General features: G+C 48.5%; 1 long non-coding RNA gene across 1 annotated transcript in view; it reads right to left on the reverse strand.

The window, feature by feature from the left end:
* LOC119401894 (uncharacterized) overlaps positions 1-14,151 on the reverse strand; it is a 29,601-nt gene extending 15,450 nt beyond the window's left edge. Inside the window, exons 1-2 of the long non-coding RNA XR_005185551.2 lie at positions 14,050-14,151; positions 491-612 (exon numbers count right to left, since the gene is read on the reverse strand). This is a non-coding gene — a long non-coding RNA (uncharacterized LOC119401894). The remainder of the gene's footprint in view (positions 1-490; positions 613-14,049) is intronic.
* Between the last annotated feature and the right edge of the window lie 1,470 nt (positions 14,152-15,621).

Genomic DNA, 15,621 nt, shown 5'->3' on the forward strand with positions numbered 1-15,621 from the left:
CAAATCACAGGTTTCATTTCAAGAATGCACCCTCTGAAGTGAGTGGCTTCTGCGGCATTCTCCTGTGCATACGGCAATTCTTGACACATTTGAAGCGAAGCGCGAGGAAAACAGGACAGGGTAAAGAACACACAGGGCAGGCGCTTACACAGGCAGTGATTGACATCTGCTCGAAAACCAAGCTACAGGGAATTGCAGCGCAGGACTTCAAGGCTAGGCCATAAAGTACGGCCTTTGAGATAAAGCTAATCGCATGTTCTTCACCTCGGAAGGCACTAGTACCAGCGAAGAACAACTCTTTTGTAAACACTCAAGGTGGCAGCATTTCCCGGGCTATCTGCTCGCATTGAATCGACAGTTCTTCTACACTTTCAGCGCCATGCTAGTAGCTATGCCACCCACGCATGCAAGTGGAGATGTCCAGCCGCGACTAGTACAGCGCACGGCGCTTCTGCTGAGTAGTTATTATTTATTTGTGCGTTTTTCTTACCTTCACTATCGTCGTAGCTGTAGCCGATGTGACGAGTTGAGTGAGGGTACGAAGAAGATATGTATATGTTGAAGAATTCCTTGGCCAAGATGACTAGGATCATTGATCTTCAGATTATCTCACTGCGAAAGCAAACAAATAGAGTATGCTAGATATGTACGGAAAAAATTTATCCTAGTTTCACTCATTGTGAGAAATGCAGAAAAAATGAGCTCTGGTTCTCTTGCTTCCGTTGTGATTTCCTGGGACGTTTTCCTATTGTTTGCGGTTGTCTGGGATTTAGTTATTTGTAGTATAAATATACACGGAAACGAAAGTGCGGCAGCCCCTCCCACACCAGCCCGAGCTACAGTGACTTTAGGCTCTATTCACGCTCGAGCCGCACTTCCCAGTTTCACTGTGCCGCTAACGCTTCTTCCGCGACCTAAAGCCCCTTAACATAGAAAATAGCGACATTCTACTCCACTGCAGCGCTTTCCTCCTCTATATCCTGTCCCAACCGGCTGCGCTCTCTGCGCACGACACGGAGACTGAGCCGCCGTGCAGTCACCAGCCCTATGCGCTGCCTGGCGCGCGGGAGCGCGCCTGCGTTAAAGTATTTAATGCGATAGCTATTATATGGACCCTCTCGACGGGTTTTTGTCGTCCCGTCCCGTATTAAGTCCAAATTGATACCCCCCCCCCCCCCCGCACATCGTGTGTTCTACTGCGGGTAAAAGCGCGCGAGCGGGGGAGACAAACGCAGTTGAAGCAGAGAACAAGCGAGCCGGCCCATGTACGTCGGTCGGAGGGTGGATGCAATAGCATCACCTGCCGTCGAAGCAGAGAGGAAACGCCCCGCTCGTCTTGAACGAGCATGAAAAGACGCCAGGGGGGGAGGCGGCGGTGGTGAGCAACTATGAACTTTTGATTCCAATGGCGCGGTCTAAATCGCTCGCACGCCCTACCTCGGCAGCCATGAGCTGGCGGCTCGTATTTTCTTTTACGGGCTGCGCTCTCAACGCGAACAGACTGTGCGAAAAGAGCATCTCTTCCTGGAGCTGCTGTATTCTCTTGCACCAGCGTGTTGCACAGTTACGCGAGATCGGATCCAAAAGAGTTAGCTGCTAGTCTCACTTCGTATAACATTACAATGCGCTGCTATCCCATTCATCGCTTCGCCCTTGCAGTGAAACTGTGATTTTTTTCTTTGTTCTACTCTAAAACAAAAACTTGAGAAAGCGGTGGGAGATATACCCCGCTACTATGAACCCCCTTAATCATGTTCTCGTTCATGATCACGATGACCGTCGCATTTCGTTCTTATAAAGAGGAAAATATGGATGCGATGTGAAATTGGACATTTAGACACGAACAGAGTGTTTTTTGGAATTAATAATTTACGGCGGTGGTCTAAGGCGTGAACTTTCTTGTCCGAAATAAACTGTAGAATATTCTTGTACCTTACAATTAGTACTTTTGAAGTAGAAAAAGCAGAAAAAAGGGGTACAGTTTGCCGAGGGGACCGACGAAAAGCCTTAAAAGCCTGACAGGGCGCCTGCTCCTGTAAACCCAAAGTCCCACCAAAGTGACACAATGCTCAATGTTAAATTAATAATCAATAAGTAAATGAACATAAAGTAGTTGCTACGTGCAGGTCACATGTGTATAAGAAAACAAACAGATGAGCGAATCGGCCCTGTCAATGACACGAGTAAGACATATATGTGATCACAACTGCAACAAAGTTTAGAGAATATAAACAAACGTTTATGGTTGCGAAAACGTGAGATTTCAATACATATGGTTTCAAAAATTCAAAAGAAAGAAATGCCGTAGAGAATAGGAGATTTTCCTAATTCAGCGCCACCTGTCGGCAGCAACAAGAAGCATTTCTCAGCCGCCATTAGTAGGTCGCGCGCCGTCAGAGCAGTCAGAGTACACGCGCGCGCGCTTCAGATTGAACGCTCGCGTGCGATCCTGTTTGCGCAAATAGTTGCCGTTTCCGATAGAACGGGATCAGCGCAATGCCAGCCCATTGCTGTGTACCGCAGTGCACGCAAAGATGATTTCGAGACGAGGATGGGTCGAAGGTAGGAAGAAGCGCGCTTGCCCGCGGCTTTGTTTACAATCGGTGCGCGGCTGATGCCTACCTTTTCTTGCAGGTCTCGTTTTTTTTTTCTTTTCCGAAGGATACGGACTGGAGGAAAAGGTGGATTATAGCTATTAAGCGTGACGAAGGCCCTTTCTTCACCGTGACGAAGTTCACAAAAGTTTGTTCAAGGCATTTTACTGAAGCAAACTACTTGCCAAACGTCGCCGGAAACCGTCGTTTCTTGAAGCAAGACGCCGTGCCCAGCATCTTCGCGTTTAGTGCTCCGAGGCCTCCACCAAGAAAAAAGCCAAGAAATCGAGAACCACTTAACCTCGTCAGCGCTACAGAGCCTTCCGAAGGCGGGCGATCGACTACCGCGGATGTGAGCGACGTAGACATCTGCTCTCCTACATCGGTGACGAGCAGCATCGATGGCGTGGTGTGTGGTTGTGCGTGCTCGCTAAAGATTTCCGACCTCAGCGAACAACTCGACGTAATGACGGCGCGTGTCCGTGCGTTAGAGTCGGAAGTAAAGAAAAAAGCCGAAGAAGTGGAGCTCACTAAAAGTTCGTTGTACAAAGCAGAGCGAGCGCTCGACATTGCAGCACAAGAGCGTAGCCATCTGGAGAAGCGCGTGAGCCGAATGTTTTCCGTTGAGTGCTTTCGGGATAGCCCTGTGTACGAAGACGTTTCGATCGAGGCGGTTTGGACGTAGCTTCCCACAGCAAACTTGTGACTTCGTTCATCGTTGTGCTTCGCTAACCTTTTTGAGGCGCTGTAGGCTTCCACTTTTTCTTCCGTAAGAGTCTCCGGAATAACTGCGAGACTTTTGGACCACGACATCACCACCAAAACAGTAAGCGAGACGCTGTAGTGTGGGCTCTCCGACACTGCCCATGCAACTGCCTGAAATGACGCCCTACTAATGGCGGACGGCAAAAAAATCAGTGTGGCCAGACTGAATTAGGAAAATCTCCTATTCAGAACAATTATAATGATGATGGTGATTATGTTAGCGTAGATAGTAAGTGTGACTAAATGTTCGTTTTAAAAATCCTTTATGAGCTTGTATTAACAATCGTAATAGCTACAATCGGGTGTTCGTTCAGAAAATGCGAAATTTGATACAATAGTTGAATTATATCAAAAGAAGTGTGTATATTTTGTCATGCAGCTTGTATAATAACATGTTATTGAAAATCCTATAGAACCCTGAATGCGATGATTTGTTTTTAGTGAATCATCGTAAGTTCGAGTTTCCTATTACGTATTTAGCCGACATCAACAGCCCCTTATCAGTACCTGTTACCTTTAATGAATAACCATGAAATCAGCCCAGAATAACAATGTTGGCTAGGTCTAAGCAAAAGCTTATTTGGAATGTGTAAACAGTAAACTGACACAGTTATTATCATGCTGATGCGTGGTTTTGATAAACCCTCCGTTTAATCCTACGAGGGATTGTTCGCTGACGAAATAGATAGGCAGCGGGCGTCGTACATTACAGGTTATGCATTCACTTCTTCCTTTTGCGTGCATAATAACAGAATGTTGCTAAGTGGAACGGCACAGATGGTAGGCTATGTAGAGATACATTTACACGTACACCGTTGCAATTTTTTCAAAGCATCGCGCGAGCGTTCAGCGCGGGGATAAGGTAGCGTCTAATACTCTCGAAACGAACTTTTTGTCCGTTTTAAGAACGCGTACAAAATCTCGCCAGAGATCTGCCGACGATGCGCAAGCGCACAAAGTACACTGAACTGCGAGTACCCTCTGCTATAATGTTTACTTCAACGTATCTTTAAAAACTATTTCAGTAAACAGCGCCGTACAACGGAGCACACCGGATAAATGGTCAAAAGTATGCTCATGCGCGCTATGAGCAGCCAGCTCCAAGCGTCCTCGGCTGTGCTAGGTGGATTCACTTTGCGCAGCGTTATCTGTTCTTTTTTTATTTTCCATTTTTTATGAACCTGGTTGTTCGCGCTGTGATTACCGAGGTGTGAGGACGTGCCCACACCGGCTCCGGTTTGTACAACTGATTTCGCAGCGATTTCTCATGAATTTCGCGCTAAAATTCAAACCAACCGATCCGTGAAATTACGGGGAATCCGAGGACGTCTATTCTTCAGGTGTGCTGCCTCTTTTGCCCGTGCTGCGAACGATTTCGTGTCATAGCCACGCCGACGCCACGCTAAGCCTAGGCGTGCGCGCCAACTGCTCGGCCAACAGGCGCGCCGGCTCAGCGCCGGCTGCGCGGCCTTTCTCCGCGCGAGCTCTTCAACAGAATACGTGCCGTGCATTCCAGCGAACGGAAGGTAGAAGTACATGTGGTTGGAGAAAAACATATCCCAAGATGAATTTACCGCCGAAATGGGATGGCAGACAGCCCGCTCTCGTCGCTCCGATGTGCAACGTAGCAAGAACCCACCTCTCGGCGAAGCCCTGTCGTCACAAAACTCCCTTCCCAGCTCTAAACCTGAGAAGAACATCAAGTCGCAGGTCCTCAAGGCAGACCGCATGTCCCAGTTACCCAAGAACGAAATCAAGATTATTGTCAGACCGAAAGGCGGGCTCAACATCAACAAGGTCAGAAGCCTCACCGTGACTGCAGCCATTTCCCAAGCTACCCAACTCCCCCCCAAAAGAACGACAACACGACACGATCTGTCCTAATGTACAACAGAATATCGTTGTATTCAATACGCCACGTCAATTCAATGCCGAACTGTATGTTCGAATGAAGTCTATACAAGCTAACGGTGCCATTCGCGACATCAACGCCTACGAGGCTACCCCGGACAACACGACGAAAGGAGTCATCCCCGGTATACCCCTCATCGAAAATGCCCAAATGATAGCTACCAACATAGTTAATGACCGTAAACTTCTGGCCCTGGCTGCCAAGCGCATTGCCTCAACCACAGCAGTGATTATCGCATTCGACCGTCCACGAGTACGACGCCTTGTCCGCTACGGTGCGACGGTCATCCCGTGCTCCCTCTACAGGAAGCAAATCGATATATGCTATCAATGTTGTCGCCTAGGGCATCGCATGGACGTATTCCCGCACCCGGACAACAAAATCTGCAGAGGCTCTGGAGTTCGGAACCCAGACCCTCAACACCAATGTTCTTCCCACTGTACTCTGTGCGGGCGCTCCAACCTCACCGCGCACAAAACGTGTACCGCCAAGTACAAGACCCCGTATGTCACCTGGAAACGACTTTGGGAACGAGGTATCAAGCAAGAGTTCTACCTAGCCGAACGAACCCCCGCCCAGGGAATACAAGAACCCCTCCAGATCTCGCTCCCGCTCCCGCCCTGGGGCTGGCCATCGAAGTCAAGATCCCGTTCGACACAAGGAGGTCAGCCGGCTACCGACAAGGTGAGCTCCGCAGAGGCTTTGCAAGGCATATCTCGCAAGAGGGTTCAATAGCAACCCCCACACCTGCACCACCAGCAGATAACGAATTCATTAACTAACTTAGAAAAGAGAACGCAGCCTTGCGTGACCTAATAAATAAACTCACACAGGATATCCAAAGTCTCAAACAAGACAGGTTCAAGGTCACTGTTGAACCACCAGAAACATCCAGCTCTCTCTTGACGGAAGAGTTCTTGACACCAGCTCCCAAAAAGAAGGCCATCCAACAGCAGGACGGTAGCTTCACAGGGTAGGCACGTTCGGAAATCAAAGACATGCTCACTTTGCTACAAGGCGCTGTAGAAAATCTTCAGACTGTAATGCTTACACTCACTGAAAGGGTCGCCGCCTTAGGAAGCAATTTCTGCAGCGTTATTGCAGCAGTCAGTACCGTCACCCCTTCAGTAGACATGGCACGAGTAGAGTCAATCAACACTCACCCGGCCAGCCACTGGCGGTCTCATCCACCCACCATTGTATAGGCGCAGAGAAATTACAAGACTGATAGTAGTAGCGCCCTGATGGTCATGTAAGGGGTGGCGGTGAATAAAGTGGGGCTTTTGGAACGCTACTCTCAAGTACACAGGTCTCTTGCGAAGCGACGCGCTGACGGCGCGTTCTAGGGCATTGCCCTTACCAGCAGAGCGTTTCGACAACCATCAAGGCTCTTGCTATTACGGACATGGTTATATGGCAGTGAAACTGTCGAGGCTATTTCGACAAAGAACCCATACTACGACAACACATCGACACGCTACGTCGGACACCACACGTTCTCATGCTCCAAAAAACACACAACACATCACTCATCCTTCTTGACTACCACTCTCTCACCGCGGAAACCTCTCAGCAGGGTGTGTCTGCACTCGTTAGAAACACAATCTCTGTAATCGAGTACGACTTGCACGACCGTCGCGCGGAATATCTTCTCGTCGAACTCATCCTGAATAAACGGCGTGCAACTAGCATTTTCATCCTGAATGCCTACAACTCCCCTCAACAGCATCAGCACTATTTCCTATCACTGTTCAATAAAGCTCTTAACGTCACCGGTCGCAACCCCCTCGTAATTGGCGGTGACTTCCATGCCCCACACACACGCTGGGGTTACAAACACAGCTCCATAAAGGGCCGCCACTTATGGCCAGATTCCCATGATCTCGACGCAACGCTGATCTCCGACCCGTCTTTCCCAACGCGCCTCGGCACATGCACAGCCCGAGATACGACACCCGACGTCACTTTCATGAAAAACACAGGGAATGCTCAGTGGTGCAACACCCACTCGAACCTATGCAGTGATCACTCGATTATAGAAATCACGCTCTCACAACTCACAGCTTCGCCAACGACACCGCGGGAGTTCACCTGGGTGGATTGGGACGGTTTCCGCAAACGCCGCATAACGGAGCCGACCGACTCATCTGTCTCCAATATCGAATTATGGTCGCGAAGTTTCCAGGAAGATGTCCAAAAGGCTACACGTAGCATCGAAACCAACGTCCCGACTGAAAGAATGAATAGTCGACTCGTTCATCTCATTCAGGTCAAGGCTTCTATCCTCAATCGTTGGAAGAGAGAGAAATTAAACAAACGACTCATAAAGAATATATCTGAAATTATTAAGCGTATCGAGGAACATTGCCGGGATCTCATTCACCAGCAATGGGCAGAACTCTGCAGCTCCTTGAACGGCCAACTCCATATCTCGCGTTCGTGGAAAATTCCCAAACACCTTCTCGACGGTAACACAGCCAGAACTCATCAACAGGACCAAACTAATATTCCAAGAAACCAAAACATACGGCAAGGACCACGTATTCAGAACACTTTGCCAAAAGTACATCCCTACAGGCCGTTCGCTGGCTCACGCACCGTACGCGCGCTTACCCAATGCTGCCCTAGATGAGGATTTTACTGTAGCCGAGATCTACACCGTCCTTCACAAGCTGAACAGCCGATCGGCCCCCAGTTCGGATGGCGTCACCAACAGAACCCTGAGGAACCGTGACAACCCACCTGTAGAACTGCTCGCCGATTACATGAATGATTGTTGGCGCCAGGGGTCCATCCCCCGACAATGGAAAACTGCCAAAATATTCCTTATTCCCAAATCAGGCAAGGCGTGTAGTCTCGAAAACCTTCGGCTTATCTCCTTAACCTCATCCGCAGGCAAGGTCATGGAGCACGCGCTCCTTAACCACCGAGTGAACTGTCACCTCGAGGATACGGCAGCCTACCCGCACTCCATCATCGGTTTTAGGGCACACCTGTCAACACAGCATGCCATGCTCCAACTCAAGCACCGAATCCTCGATGGCAAATCCCGCCATACGAAAGCCATCTTGTGACTAGACCTTGAGCGCGCTTTCGACAATGTTGCTCACTCCACGATACTAGAGCGAATTTCGCAACTTAACCTCGGAGAACGCACCCATAATTGTGCCCGGGACTTTCAGATCGACGAGGGTGCCTTGTGGCCGGGGACATCAAATCCGACGAGCACACTCTTGGATGCTTGGGCAGCCCACAAGGATTTGTCATATCGCCGATGCTTTTTAACCTGGTCATGATGGCCTGGCACAGAAGCTCCAGGAACATTACGACAGTAAACGTACAATCCATGCGGATGATATAACTATAGCAGCGTTACAAGAGACCATCGATACAGTAGAGAGTTATCTACAAAATACAGACCTCAGATGTTCCCCAAACAAATCGGAACTTCTACTGTATCATCCCACACTCCGTGGTCGCCCCCCTCGGATGTCCATCTCCAAACGCACTTACGAAGAGATCCACCTTCATACGCAGGATGGATGCACCATGCCAGTGGTCTCAACGATCAGGATCCTAGGCATGACTGTCGAGTCAAACGGTGCGAACGCCACGGCAGTCACTAAGATCCTTCACCAAACCGCCAATACATCGCGTCTCCTCAAACGCGTGACAAACAGGAGACAGGGGATAAAGGAGGATAGTCTCATTCACCTCGTTCGCTCCTTCGCCATCTGCCACATCACGTATGTCGCCACTTTCCACTATTGGTTTCAGGCAGAAAAGGAAAAACTCAATATCATCTGCAGTGCCCATAAACTTGCCCTAGGACTGCTGTCCAACACAAGCACATATCTTTTACTTCAATTAGGTGTGCACAATACTCTCGACTAACTGATTGAGGTCCCATGCCGTTCACACCTAGAGAGGCTCACACTTACTGAAACTGGCAGGCCCATATTGGATAAATTCGGCATCAACTATCGTCGACAACACAGGGAAAAGCACTCGATCCTAGGGAGCCTCGGAGCCCCTTTACACATCGACCCAATAACCATGAACATGTATCCCGAATTTAACAAGGAACGGCGCAAGGCACGGGCAACGTCTCATATAAAAGCTTATGGAGAAACAAACCGCGTCAGTTATGTGGGCGCGGCTGAATACCAGGGCGGGCATCGCTTCATGGCCATAAACTGCCACTGGCGGAGCGCTACATCATGCAGCCAGCGTCATCTCTCCACATGCCGCAACTGCCGGGGAGGTCGACATAGCATTAGCTAGGCTTAATCCGAACTGTCATAGACTTGTAAGCGACTCTCGCCCAGCCATCAGCAACTAAGCCAAAGGAATGGTATCCCCTCAAGCAGTGCGCATTCTACGCCAAACGATTCGTACACACGAAAACCAAATCACTCTCGTCTGGTTCCCAGCGTAAGCAGGCGACGTCCACCCGCATCGCACCAATCTCAACGAGGTAGCCCACTCCGCTGCACGAGGTCTAGTCAACCATGCCGGAGGCTGCATAGGTGAGGGCGTTAACCACGATAGTCTCAGCAGTTATAACCTTACGAAGTCATTTTACTTTTCTCGAAGAATCTTCCCTCCACCTAATCACCAAGTTATGCCGAGCTCAGGCCACTACCTTAAGCCTTCTACAAACAGACTCCTACCCCTCACTTTCCCGATATCGCAGGATTCGCCCTGACATACACACTACGAACATTTGTAAGATATGCACGACACACGTAGCATCGCTCCCTCACATGATGTGGGAATGCCACGTCCAGTACCAGAATCTTATTACCGAGACCCCTTCGTCGAGATGGTGCGCTGCCCTACGCTGCTCCCACTTCAACGATCAGCTATGGGCCATTCAGCAAGCCTGCGCGGTGAAGAGGCAAGACCTCGACGTCCCCACGTGGGAGGCCTAGGCCACGGCGCTTAAATTGCTGGTTCGTAATAAAGTTTATTCCTCCTCCTTATGAGCCTCTTTCACAGATAATTGCCTGAAGCCACGAGCAGCCTTATGAATATGCGCAAGGCCTTTGAGATTAGACAACCTGTATGTATTGGGCTTGGAGGCCTTTGCCAATTGTGAACATATGTGGTACAATGGCAACAGACGGCAGCACACTTTCGGCAAGCTTGAATAAGTTTCCGCACGCTTCACTTTCAAATAAGCGGCCTAGAATCTTTCATCGTGTATGACCAGCTATATCGCCAGTGACAAAGCCACCATACACTCTAAAAGCTAAGAGTCCCGGGCACTCTCGTTGCGGAGTATTTTCTTGAACAGTTTTCAAAGTGTACAACGCAATGCGACGAAGCGTGGCCTTTGAGGTTGAATAAACCGTGTGCGCCTTGTCTTGAAAGCATAAATTCGAACCGTTTGGTTCACAACCGCAGTAGATAGCAGCACTTTTCAGGCAAGCCTGTTTTACCGCGCGATAGAGAGCGTTATCTGGAAGACAACGGGTTGCCTGTTTGACTTGAAATGGATTGACAGTTTTTCTTTTTTTTTGAAATACGGCCTTCCGTACAGCCGGCCACATTCCGGGCAAGATGTCTGGCCGCGATAACTGCTACGCAAGTTGCTTCCGTAGAATATTCTTTTCTTTGTTTGTGCTCGTTCTTTTTGCGCCGCAAAGGCTGCGGGACTTGACACTAACCTCTTGCCGGCTGCGTTTCCCATAAAGGAGGCGTGATACGGTGGGTGTGGTTACAATCAGGATATTTCGTTTCGTACGTGTCCACAGTTCCTCAGCAATAATCGCTTGGATGTTTGCTTCTTTCCTTACCTTTCTCTATAGGTAAATGAGTGACCGAGTTCTAATAACGATGCATTACTGGATGCACAATAGGCAAACTGCGTTCACTTTTCTCACGTATTTATGTGACAATTTATACATAGCCGTCGAGATAATCATCGTCACATTACGTGGTTACAAAGTGCACAAGAATCACGCCATGACAACCCCTAATCTAGACATCATTGCGACGTTATGCTGGGATGCATACTTAATGGTCACTGCTGTATCTCGAATTTTAATTTTCTATAGATATAGTGCATTATTGTTGCACCTTACAAATAATAATTCCCTGCGTGTTACATGCAAAAACCACGACATGCTTCTGACACACGCAGTTTTTAGTCTGGAAAGATCAACCGATTGAGCTTCATTAAAGAGCACATAAGCCTTTGTACATGGGTCGCTGGTATTTTTGGCTCCATCGTAAGTCAAACTTGCTCCGTTCGGTTCATCAGCAGACCAGCCTAACCACTCTATCACGTTGCAAATCATAAGTTTGAGCAATAGCTCTTTCGAGCTTCCAAAGTATTTTCACATCCAAAGCGCGTAGGAGAAATTGTAGAGTGCCTTGCAATGCTACGATCGCGTTGTTCAGATCTTTGCTTAGGGAAGCCGAGTTATCTACTATTAATTCCAGTAGCGTGGCCAGAGGGTAGCACGCCCATGTGGCGTGGCCAGTAGCGTTGCCAAAGAGGGGCGGGGGAGGGGGTTCTTTAAGCCACTCTTTATGTATGTTGCTGCGCGTGTTTCTATGTGTGCATGTATATCACCTCTAAATTTGGATAAAAAAATTCTGAAGGAAACGTGAAAAAGAATTGGAAGTAAACATGTATAAAAATGCAACATAAGGGGTCCTCGGCCGCCATTACCTGAAAAACCTGCAGGGTTATAACCCTGCACCTTAAACAATGATTTATTTATTTATTTATTTATTTATTTATTTATTTAGTTATTATTTATTTATTATTTATTATTTATTTATTTACTTATTTCAATATACTACAGCCCTAATGCAGGGCTACAGCAGGAGTGGATGAGTTATACAAAACCAATACAAACAGAGCAAAAAATCGGATCGTTAACACTGAGAACACATATGAAGTACACTGGCCCCCTACCACCTCCCCCCGCCTTAAGTTGAATAGGGAGGTGGCCCCCCCTTGCTGCCCGTCCCCGTGCGCACGCGTATGCATTATGTGCACAGAACGAAGAACAGCGTTGGTACATATTTCTGCTGAAGAAGACAAACTATAGAAATTGGATGTCCACTCAGTTACCAGCAGCTGGTAGTCATATGATGTTCACCTCATGAAAAGCTACGTGTTGGCATGCGATGTCCACCTGACGTACCGCCACATGGGGACATGCTGTCCACACACAGAGGCCCAGTTATAGGGCGTGTTCACAAATGCACCTGGGCATCTTCGCACATATGACGTCCACTCAAAGAACAGTGTGTCCATATAGGATGTTCACGTAATGAAGTGCAGTATGTAGAATTATGATCTCTACCTCGGGAGAAGCAGCGTGTGGAGATATGTAACGCACCCCATTGAGATCCCCATTTGGGTAAATGACGTCCAAACAAGGAAGACCAGTGTGTGGACATATCACGTCCCCTCAATAATTAGCACTGTGTACACAGGACGGCTAAACAATAAAGAACACGTATGCAGTGTTATCACGTCCAATCAAAGAGAAGCGTGCTGGCATATGATGTCAACAGAACGAAGAGCAGCGAGTGGTCATGTGACGTCTCCCAAATAAAGAGCAGCGCGTAGACTTGCGATGTCTACTGAATGAAGAGCAGCGTGTGGAAAAACGATGCCCACTCAATGATGAACATGTGAGCATTTCACATCTACTCACTGAAGACAAGCGCAGGGAGAAATGTGTCCACTTACTGAAGCATAGCATGTGGACATGTTGAATCGACTTAGTCAAGTGAACCTTATGGGCATATGATGTCTACTCAATGAAGAGCAGCGGCCACTTCCCCGTCCACTGATTACCAATCTGGCGTTAGCGCTGGCTCGAGAAAAGAGAGCATGACCGTATTTTTATTTCTGTCGTTCCCATGCCGCCAATTTCCCACAGCGTTGGTGCCCTCCCAAGCGACTATGCACTTCGTTCTGCCGAGCACCTGGCCGGAAGCGCGCTTGTACCTATTTTACCGGTAGGTACCCGGCGGCAGCAATTCTCTGCCTCACACAGCAGCAGCGGAACCATTGAGTTTCCGGTCGTTATGGGGATCAAGCCCGGCACCTGTCGCATTGGAAGCGGACGCTCTACCATGTAGCCACCCCTGGTGCTTGGATGGTAATATAAAAGGCGCGGGTTCAGTCCTGGTCGCGGATGTTCCCTATCTATGCAGGTGAAAGGCCAGAGGCCCATGTACTGTGCCCAACCATTGCAGGGTACGGAATTTCAGGAGGTCAAATTATCCAGACGCCAATGGAGACACACACTTACACACACTTCACAAATTATATCCCGAAAAAACACCGGAAAAAAGGTGCATGGTGCGACACCACCCCCGACATTCGGGCACTGAACGCCCCAGTGCACACGCGTCCGACCGGTATCGCCTCGCCGCATTAATAAGAGTCGTAAACTTATAGTGGTAGGCGCGACCCTCCAAGATGGACTTGGGAAGCCAATTGGCCACCCTTGACCTGCCCGGCGAGCCGCAATAAGCCAGGGGGGCCCTGGACGAGGGGCTCCACACATATATTCAGGAATCCCTGTGTTAATTAAACATGCTTCTCTGTGTACACCTATTTGCTTTGGGACATTAAACCGGTATTCAAATTGCGATGTTAATCAGCATATTACATATAGGACCATTTTCGCATAAGCCTACAACACGCTGGAAATAGGCGTAAGATGGTCCCCCCAACATATAAAAACAAGAAGCAGCAGAATATTCTCAGAAATTGACTCTGTGAAGGTTCATAGTACTCACACAGCGTTGACCATAGGTGTGTTGATCCTGGAGACTCCACTTCGACGTTTTGCTTGTTCCAATATTATATTACAATCTCATGTTTTCATCCCACGAAGCAGTAATTGAGGCTGAAATCGAGCATAACAATCCTCATCAGTTTAATGCCTGTACAATTGTGTAGGTTCATATTCCGTAATTACAGGAGTTATTTGCTAGCCTTACGCTGTACACGAGTCCCTTTCAACGCGGATATTTGGGCTGGTTGGTGGGTCTGGAACTTGTATACTTAGCAAGCGCAGTGGAACAAACAAGAGAGAGACGCGTAGGCAGGACGAGCGCTAGTCCTGTCTACACGTCTCTTTCTCTTGTGTTTGTTCCGCTAAGCTTGCTAAGATGAAGGAGTCCCTTTCCTTGCTATTGATTTGACTACGTTGCCGTAGCGGCGGCTGTTCCTCTTCTTGAAAACCACTGGCACACTTTCAATGTCGTTCTCACTGGCTTTCCGAAAAGCCGGTCTTGCAATTTCTGGCGTGCTTATCCTTTCCTATAGTACAATGTTTAGATGCTCAAATACAATCAGGAATTGTTCTTTTATTATTGCTCTCAAATCCATCATCGCTGTGTTTCTGCGTTGGTACTGCTGGCTCTGAACAAGCGGGCGAACCCGTAACTGCTGAGGTATACCAGCCTACGTTTAGTTGCAGTCCGAGCAATCACAGTTGAAGCCAAGGAAGTGCAAACAAAAAAACTGAGCACTCACCAGAGGCAAAGCACCACGCTGCGATACCCATCTACCGCTTTCACTTGCGGGAGGCGGGTTATCCTTGTATCGGTACCTGACCAGGCCATCGTCCGTCCCATTGGCGTTCAGGGCGACGTTCACAGTAAGGAGTGCAGTTTCGAAGAAAATATACGTTTATCTGCAAGGTTTCCTAAGAGGAGTGAGCGCTTGTTTTGGGAACGCCTTTTATATTGATATTTTCGGGGCACCCTCGCACCCAAGCGTTGGGAAGTAGTGACTATCCTTTCAGCAATCTGGTGTTTTGCAGTCGTCGCGTCAATCCGCCTCTCCTTTTCAATGGGTACAGCGAGGCTCCCTTGGCGCTTCCAGCTGTGAGTGGAAGGGGTGAACCAATGAGCACCCAACAACAGAGCTCACTAAGGTTGTCTTTAATTTGGCCCCACCCTTAGAGCCTGGGTTCATGACTTCGGCATGTAATTGATCGAACTCGGAAGGTCTATTGTCCACACCAGCTGTCTCAAAGAAGCCCTTTGTTCTTGTTGGCAAAACCGGTTCTAAGTCGTCAGAAGCCTTCATACCAGCGCATTCTTCATGACGCACGTTGGGCCGGGACAAGGAATAAACTTAAATTAGAAACGTGACGTACAAACTCGATGGAATAAGGATGAGGGCAAAGTGGCGCGCATGTGCACCGTGTTTCCTTTGCTGCCTTTACGTGTAGAAATCACTTTCCACTGCGTATATGAGCCTCCTTGGAGCCTCGGATGTATGTTTCTCCGAAATCCAAGGTCCAATATGAAAATTTCGTGCTGGCAGCTGTTTGAGGAAGTAGTAAACAGCGCCCGCCT

The sequence above is a fragment of the Rhipicephalus sanguineus genome, chromosome 8 (assembly GCF_013339695.2).
Source record: "Rhipicephalus sanguineus isolate Rsan-2018 chromosome 8, BIME_Rsan_1.4, whole genome shotgun sequence".
In the NCBI taxonomy this organism is placed as follows: Eukaryota; Metazoa; Arthropoda; class Arachnida; order Ixodida; family Ixodidae; genus Rhipicephalus; species Rhipicephalus sanguineus.